The following is an 8,390-nucleotide window of genomic DNA, read 5'->3' on the forward strand; positions in this document are numbered from 1 at the left end:
CAAAAGTGGGCGAACCCTTTGAGTATGTATTATGGCTAGAATGAAATGTCGCCACAGGCATGTGTTCTGAACGCTTGGTCCCCATCTGGTAAAGATATTTCTGGGAGGTTCTGGGAATGTCCGGAGATGAGAGTTAACTAGGGAAGGCTCGAGGGGGGGCGGGGCGTGAGGGGGAGGTTGATCCTCTCTCTCTCTCTCTCTCTCTCTCTCTCTCTCTCTCTCTCTCCCTCCCTCCCTCCCTCCCTCCCTCCCTCCCTCCCTCCCTCCCTCCCCTAAGATGTTCTGCTCAAGCACTTTGGGCTCAAACAGCTGAGGACTGCACCCTTTGGCTAGGGGACTGGAGAGCCTCTGTTTGCTAACTCGCTCGACTTCTCCGGTTTTCCCCTGGAGAATTAAAACAGGATTAAAAGCTCTGTACCCTCTACTTTCTGCTACTACATTCCCGGGTACATATGTGTGTATACATGTGTACGTGGGTATGTGTGCAAGCCAAAAGGCAATGCTGGGGTGTTCACTTCTCTTTCTCTACCCTATATTATGACCCTAAACTCCTCTAATTCAGCTAGCTTGGTTGGCCAGCAAGCTCCGGAAGCCCTCTGTGCTATTACCCCAAACCCCATTACCCAGTGCTAGGATGGCAGGCATACACGACACCTGTACTCTTACGTGGATGCTGGTTACTAAGCTCAGGTCCTCAGGCCTGTATGACAAGCACTGTAGTGACCGAACTGTCTCCCCAACCCCTACATCCATACCCTCACCAGTTACCGCGTTGACTGTTTCTAATCTTCAGAAACACACACTTGGAGGACGTGGTGCCTCATACAAAGAAGGCTAACATTCTGAGGGCTGAGGTAGAAAGAATTGCAAAGTCAAGGTCAGCCTGGACTAGATAGTGAGACTCTGTGTCCAATAGGCAAAAGTCAAAACAAAACAAGGACACGCGTGGCCTCCCAGAGCCTTGGCTTGCATCAGACTCTGTATAAATGCCATTGTTCAAGAAAGCGCACAGTGTGAAGAATCCTAACAACAGCACTTTGTTGCTTCGGCCTCTCACTGAAAGATAGAAATAGTTTGGCCTGAAGGCCTGAGCTTTGAGAGAAATGTTTTCACACCTCCCCAGGCCGGGTTGGGGAACAAAGTTATGAATGAAGGATTGAGAGTCTGCGCTGGGTAGGTTGGAAGCTCGCAGCAAGTGGAAGCAGCTATACTGAGGTCCCCGGTGTCCGTGGCACAAAGGACTGGTAGCATACTGCCTATGAGGCTCTGTGGGTAGGAGGAAAACCCACCCTCATCAAACTGCACAGATGACACTTCCCAGAGCTTATGTGCTAACCTGTGCATCTTCTCGCCCTTGACCTGACGAGTTAGTGAATGCGAACTATGTGACTATTGCTGGGGAGAGGCCACGACACAGGCACTGAAATCCAGACTTGCAGCAGAGCGCACTGTGTATTTCCAGTTCTATCTATGAAGCCTGTGGAATGAGTCTGCCATTGCCTTCCATACTCCCTGTATCTATTTACCTTGTTTTTATGTGGATTATGGTAGGTACCGGTGTTGGGTATTTACTTTGTAGCTTAGATCACCACTCTCCAGAATGTCTTTCTGTGAGATCCCACACAGAGCCTTAGAGTAATAAGTGCTCAATAATGAATGAAGCTGACTCCTCTGAGCCTCTCAACGGCTAATGCCATTCTCTCCAGAAAGCTGCCTGGCTCTTAAAGCCATTCTACCCTTACAGGGCTCCGCAGTCCAGCTCTTGCCAGAGGACAACTGGCTATCTCCCTGCACGGTGGTCACTTCGAGCCTATTTGAAAGACCTTACTGTTAGGAAAGGACCTTACTGTGCTGAAGATGTACTGTTCACTGTCTCTCACTGGGCATGTGTCTTATGATCACCCACAGTGGCCAGGGAAAGTGAGCCAGAGCAAAAGTACCCATGTAAATGCTCCCGAGGCCGAAACAAGGCAAAGCCACTGTGATGTTTCCTCCACGATACAATCGGAAGTTTAAAGTTGTGGCCTACAGTTAAAGAAGAAGGAAAATAGACAGAAGGATTTGAATTCCCTATTGCACACTCTAAGTCTAGAATTCACATCCTTTAGAGACAGTCTAACTCTGTTCCCAGGGTACACTGGAACTCACAATCTAGCCCAGGCTTCTCTCAAATTTGTGAGCCTCCTGCCTCAGCCTAATGTTGCTTTTACTTAAATCCAATTCTCTGTTTCTAGAGGAGATTGACTTTCCTCTTCAAGCTTCTCTTTAGGGAAACCCAGGATTCTGAGGGACTATGTGTTTCTGGAGATATGGGACAAAACCTCCCGCCCTTGGCCCCTCTCTGCCTATTAATCTCATCCTGGAAATCCCTCAAAAGTACTCAAGGGTACTTTCTACAGTGTGCACAGTTTCAGGAGAGACAAGCCGCCTGGGCAAAAACCTCAGGAAGGAAAAAAGTTGACAATACTCTCAGGCCATCCACCATAGGTGAGGTTCCCACCCACATGCACATCTTCTATCCAAGAGACTTCCTCTTTTTCTGTTTTGAGATCTCAAGAAAGTCTACCAATGTCCAAATGTCAAAACGGAGGACATTCAATAAAGTACAAGTCAATTGGCAGTTCTCTGTTGCAGTTGTTTCCCAAGCTGCAGTGTACTGAGCTGTGTCTTCTCCTGCCCGGAAGCAGTTTGTATAAAGTCCAGCTATGAATAGCTCAAAATGTAAGCATGTTGCAAAGACGGTGCTTGCAGGTGGTATTAGTTAAGATGCAGCCCAAGTAGAACAGCTTGGGTCTATTCATCCATTATGACTATTCTCCTTAGGATACAGGGAAGTCAGGGCACTGGTACACACTGGTGCAGGGTTAGCAGCACTGTGAGTTTTTGATGGGAGGTCCTTCTGTAAACCAAAACAAATCAAAGATGAAATAGGGAAACCATAAAAGGACTGGGAGAGCCTAGAGGAGGTGCTTATCTCAGTAGCCATCCCCATCCACATCTGCAGCTCAGACATCCAGACCCTATCATAAGCATACCGTGTGTCAACTTGCCTGGGCTATGGGGTGTCAGTGGAGCTGTGTCTCTGAGAACGCTGAAAGGATGGCCCTGGAACCAGTAGACTAGATAACGAAGACTCACCCATCCAAGGGGCGTGACCCAACCCACTGAAGGCAGAAAGAGAACAGAAGATGAGCACAGGGCAGTTTGCTCTTTGCTGGCAGGGATTGCTTTCTGCCTCCCATGTAGGAGTTCCTGGCTCTTGATCTTAAGGCTCCAGAATCACTCTGCCTGTTCTCCGTTATCCATACAACTCCATCCTGATTCTCAAACCTATGGACTCAGACTGACTCCCACCATCGGCTTCTAAGGTGGTAGTTCTCAGCCTGTAAAGGTGTTGGACGACTCTTCACAGGGATGGCATATCAGATATCCTGCACACCAGATGTCTACTTCATGATTCATGGCAGTAGAAGAAGACTATCATCATGAAGTAGCAACTAAACTTCCTCACAACATGAGGAAGTACGTTAAAGGGTTGCAGCACTAGGAAGAAGGTTGAGAACCACTGTGCTAAGGTATCTTGCTTGCCTGTAGAAGGTCGCAGGAGTCTTGTTCTTTTCAATCACAAGAACCAATTCCAATGTAACCAGTAGATCTTGGACTTCTACATGGTATACTTATCAGGGTACATATAGACATTTATTCTATAATATATGTGTAGATAAGGTACTGAATATTTTTCTAGTAATTCTGTTTGTATTGAGAACCCTGTTTAGATAATAGTCTCACCCTCCAAAACTGTGAGACGAGACAACTCGTACTTTTTAGATGCCAGTTTTCCCGGCAGGATGAGGCAAGCACCTGGAACATGCCCGTGTGTAACTATAATTTAGGGAATAAGTGTGATAATAAAAATAAAAGTGTCGTCCAAAGGCGGGGAAAGTAAATGACACTTGTGAAAAGGTTGGGCCGCTAGTAAAAAGCGAGGCCTTCTTATTTCTGGTTTTCTTCCAGAAAAGAGACGTGGTGTACCTTGCTCACTGTCATTCTCGACACTGACAGAGAAAGTTGCAAACATTCATTGCCGGGCACTGCAAAACCTGGTAAAGGGAGTCAGTTGGGGCTGAGGATGCAGCTCAGTCGGTAGAATGCTTGCCTAGCATGCACAGATGCTCAATCCTGTATAAATCAGATGTACTGGCACATGCCTATAATCTCAGCACTCAGGAGGTGAAGGATTAGAAGTTCAAAGCCATCCTTGGTTGAATAGGGAATGAAGCCCATTTTAGAGAAGAAATATATGAATCCTGCCTTCCATAACTCTGGGTGTCTCAAAAGCAAATGTTGTAGAATCTAGTTAGGGCCAAAATAGAAAAGAGAGAAATCTCTATCCTGGGTTTTCATTGCTCATACGAAACCCTGAGTCACAAAGAGTCCCGTGCCAGTTCTGAGATCTTTGCCAGTCAGTGGCATCTGTGTGCTGCTACCCAAGGCTTTTGGCTGGTTCCACCATTTTTTCCCTTTAATTTACTATCTTTCCATAGTAGTGAATAGAATTTTGCCCCTGTGGCTTGACAAATTTAAATGCTTTCTCGGCTCAGAATAAATAACTAAATTACATTCAATGTAGGTGGACTTGGTTGTGGCAGAGATTTACGGTAAAACTCCTTGGGCTTCATCTCTATTGCCCTTAGAGTGCACAGACCCTGTCTTGGGTGTACATAGGAGCCGCACTTCTTGATAAGTCAATGAAGAGAGTCTGAGACCCTCGGCCTTGCCTGGCTCCATCATCGTGAACATTTAGCTGCATACAGACCCAGTGGGAGCCCCGAAGAAATCAATGGCAGCCTTGGCTACCCCTTGGAAAGACAATTCCTCAGATAGAAGCATGCCCCTGTTAACCTATAGAAATTTTAGGGTTCCTTAGTTACTGTAGCATAGCCAAGTCTAAACCAGCACATCCATTATATACTGGTCCTAAGCAGCACTGACTTGTCATAACTTTTGTCTCTACAGAGACACAAGGCACAGTGTTAAGCAAGTAGCATCACTCAATCTTAAACCTGAACTGAGGAGATACAATCTAAGAATCTAGAGTTTGGAAAGTGTCCAGACTGAATCCACCTAGGAAATGGATGCAGGAAAGAACTCCAGGTCTGCGTACCTGACAACTCAGTGCCCTGATCTCATTCACAAAGGACACCGCTCCATGGCATGTGACCCTTAAGGTTTAAAATGAAGAGCACAGGAAGACAGCAGATGGCATTCTACCACTTCGGTTCAGGTGAGGGTTCTATAATGCAATAGCTACATTAAATGACATATAATTGGTTTGGGTTTCTGTAATACAATGGATGTGTCGATGGGTCATGTCCATATCATACAGACAGAACCAAGCTACTTCGGACCCTCATCGACGGGGCATTAGATGCTGAAAACTTCCCCTCTGGGGAATTACAAGAAGCCAAAGATGCTTAAATAAACACTGCTGGTGGAGTCAGAGCCTACTCAGCGTTCCTGGCTTTGGAGGAGGGCAGAGGGCTTCCTTAGATCCAGACCTCTGCAGCAAGGCATTCAGGCCCGCTGTCTCCCCTCACATTCTCCAGAGGTGCACTTGCCAGCCAACCTCTGTTTCACACTCCTTCTCAGAGACCTGGTCTAAGTTAAGTTGGGGAAGCAAGACACCCTCCCCGCCACCCACTGAAGCAAGGTTGCTATGCCCCTCAATGGCCCAGTGAGACGGCTAAGGGAGACACAGACACTTTTTCTCTTGGTAACTAAGCCAGGATGACAGGTAGGATAGAACCAGGATCTACCCTCAGGGTCTGGATACTACCCGCCTAATGGAAAGATCTGGGGGGTTATGGGAGTAAAACAGGGAGCAAGGTCTTCTGAGACTCCTTTGAGAAATCCTCTAGCACGTCGTTTGGATTGCTGTGTGTTTGTTAGAAGCATTTTGTTGTGCTGGTGGTGTTTTATTTAATCTGTTATTCTGATGTGATTGTAAGTGTGCTACGACTTGGATTATTTTGTTTCTTAAACATGTGGGTAGTTGGGTGTGGCAAGTCGATCGGCTTTGTGGACAAGCCTAGAAGAGCAGAGTTCAATTTACCCCAACCCAGGTGTTCTGGTTGCTCCCTGTTATTGTGGCAGACATCCTGGCCAGAAGAAATTTACTTCAGCAAAGGCTTCACTGGACTTGTATTTCCAGGTCACAGTTCATCCCAGAGAGAATAAGAACTCTAGCAGGAGTCAGAAGCAGAAACCAAGGAAGAATCCCGCTGGCTGCTGCTTCTCTGCCTCGTGCTTTCCTATGGAGCTGACTTCCTTACAGATGCAAAACCAGCTCCCTAGGAATGGCACCAACCATATCAATGAATAATGAAGAAGATTCGCCCAATAGACATGCCTACTGGCCAACCCTGTCTGGACAGCAGAGGCTCTTTTGTCAAATGACTGTAGATTGTGGAAATTAAAAATATTCATAACCTCATTGAGTTTGGATTGCGTAAGCTTCCAGCAATCTTGATTTGTAAGTTGCAGCACACAGCGAGTGTAACATACCTAACAGACCATTCTAATACATTGAACATGTGAGCATACATTAGGAAGTGTGTGTGTGTGTGTGTGTGTGTGTGTGTGTGTGTGTGTGTTGTTCCCCTTTCTAAGAAGGACTGAAGCATCTGCACTTTGGTCCTCTTCTTGAGCTTCATGTGGTCTGTGAATTGTGTCTTTTGGGTTAATATCCACTTATCAGTGAGTGCATACCCTGTGTGTTCTTTTGTGACTGGGTTACCTCACTCAGGATAATATTTTCTGTTTCCATCCATTTGCCTATGAATTTCATGAAATCATTGCTTTTAATAGCTGAGTAGTACTACATTGCCTAAATGTACCACATTTTCTGTATCCATTCCTCCATTGAAGGACATCTGGGGTCTTTCCAGCTTCTGGCTTTTATAAATAAGGCTGCTATGAACATAGTGGAAGATGTGCCGTTGTTATATGTTGGAGCATCATTTGGGTATATGCTCAGTGGTATAGCTAGGTCTTCAGGTAGCACTGGGTCCAATTTTCTGAGGAACCGCCAGAGTGATTTCCACAGTGATTGTACCAGTCTGCATTCCCACCAACAACGGAGGAGTGTTTCTTTTTCTCCACATCCTCACCAGCATCTGCTGTCACCTGAGTTTTTGATTTTAGTCATTCTGACTGGTGTGAGGTGGAATCTCAGGGTTGTTTTGATTTGAGTTTCCCTGATCACTAAGGATGTTGAACATTTCCTTAGGTGCTTCTCAGTCATTCGGTATTCCTCAATTGAGAATTCTTTGTTTAACTCTGTAACACATTTTAAAATAGAGTTATTTGGTTCTCTGGAGTCTAATTTCTTCAGTTTTTTGTATATATTGAATACTAACCCTCTATCAGATGTAGGATTGGTAAAGATCTTTTCCCAACCTGTTGGTTGCCATTTTATCCTTTTGACAGTGTCCTTGGCCTTACAAATGCTTTGCAATTTTATGAGATACCATTTATCGATTCTAGATCTTAGAGCATAAGCCATTGGTGTTCTATTCAGGAAATTTACCCCTGTGCCCCCATGTGTTTGAGGCTCTTTCCTACTTTCTCTTCTATTAGTTTCAGTGTATCTGGTCTTATGTGGAGGTCCTTGATCCACTTGGACTTGAGCTTTGTACAGGGTGATAAGAATGGATCGATTTGATTTGCATTCTTCTACATGCTGACCTCCAGTTGAACCAACACCATTTGTTGAAAATGCTGGAAACTGGATGTTTTTAGCTCCTTTGTCAAAGATCAAGTGACCATAGGTGTACTCAAGGGAGGAAATATGGAGACAAAATGTAGAGCAGAAACTGAAGGAAAGGCCATCCAGAGACTGCCCCACCTGGGGATCCATCCCATAAACAAAGAGCAAACCCAGACACTATTGTAGATGCCAAGAAGTGCTTGCTGACAGGAGCCTGATATAGCTGTCTCCTGAGAGGCTCTGCCAGAACCTAACAATTACAAAGGCTCACAGTCAGCCATTGTCCTGAGCACAGAGTCTGGAATAAAGGAGTTAGATAAAGGACTGAAGCAGCTGAAGGGGTTTGTAAACCATAGGAAGAACAACAATATCAACCAACCAGATCCCTCAGAGCTCCCAGAGACTAAACCACCAACCAAAGAGTACACATGGAATGCCCCACAGCTCTAGCTACATATGTAGCAGAGAATGGCCTTTTAGACATCAATGGGAGGAGAGGCCCTTGGTCCTGGGAAGGCTCGATGCCCCAGTGTAGGGAAATGCCAGGGTAGGGAGGTGGGAGTGGGTGGGTGGGTGGGGGAGCACCCTCATAGAAGCAGGGGGAAGAGGGAGGGGATAGGGG

The 8,390-nt window shown here is 45.9% G+C and overlaps 1 long non-coding RNA gene across 1 annotated transcript; it reads left to right on the forward strand.

Annotated features, from left to right (window-relative positions):
- Nucleotides 1-2,838: 2,838 nt before the first annotated feature.
- LOC148005169 (uncharacterized) lies at nucleotides 2,839-6,493 on the forward strand. Its single transcript, XR_015622313.1, has 2 exons — nucleotides 2,839-5,284; nucleotides 6,212-6,493. It is a non-coding gene; the product is annotated as an uncharacterized LOC148005169 (long non-coding RNA).
- The last annotated feature ends 1,897 nt before the right edge of the window (nucleotides 6,494-8,390 follow it).

This window comes from Rattus norvegicus, chromosome 6 (assembly GCF_021556685.1).
Source record: "Rattus norvegicus strain SHRSP/BbbUtx chromosome 6, alternate assembly SHRSP_T2T, whole genome shotgun sequence".
Lineage (NCBI taxonomy): Eukaryota > Metazoa > Chordata > Mammalia > Rodentia > Muridae > Rattus > Rattus norvegicus.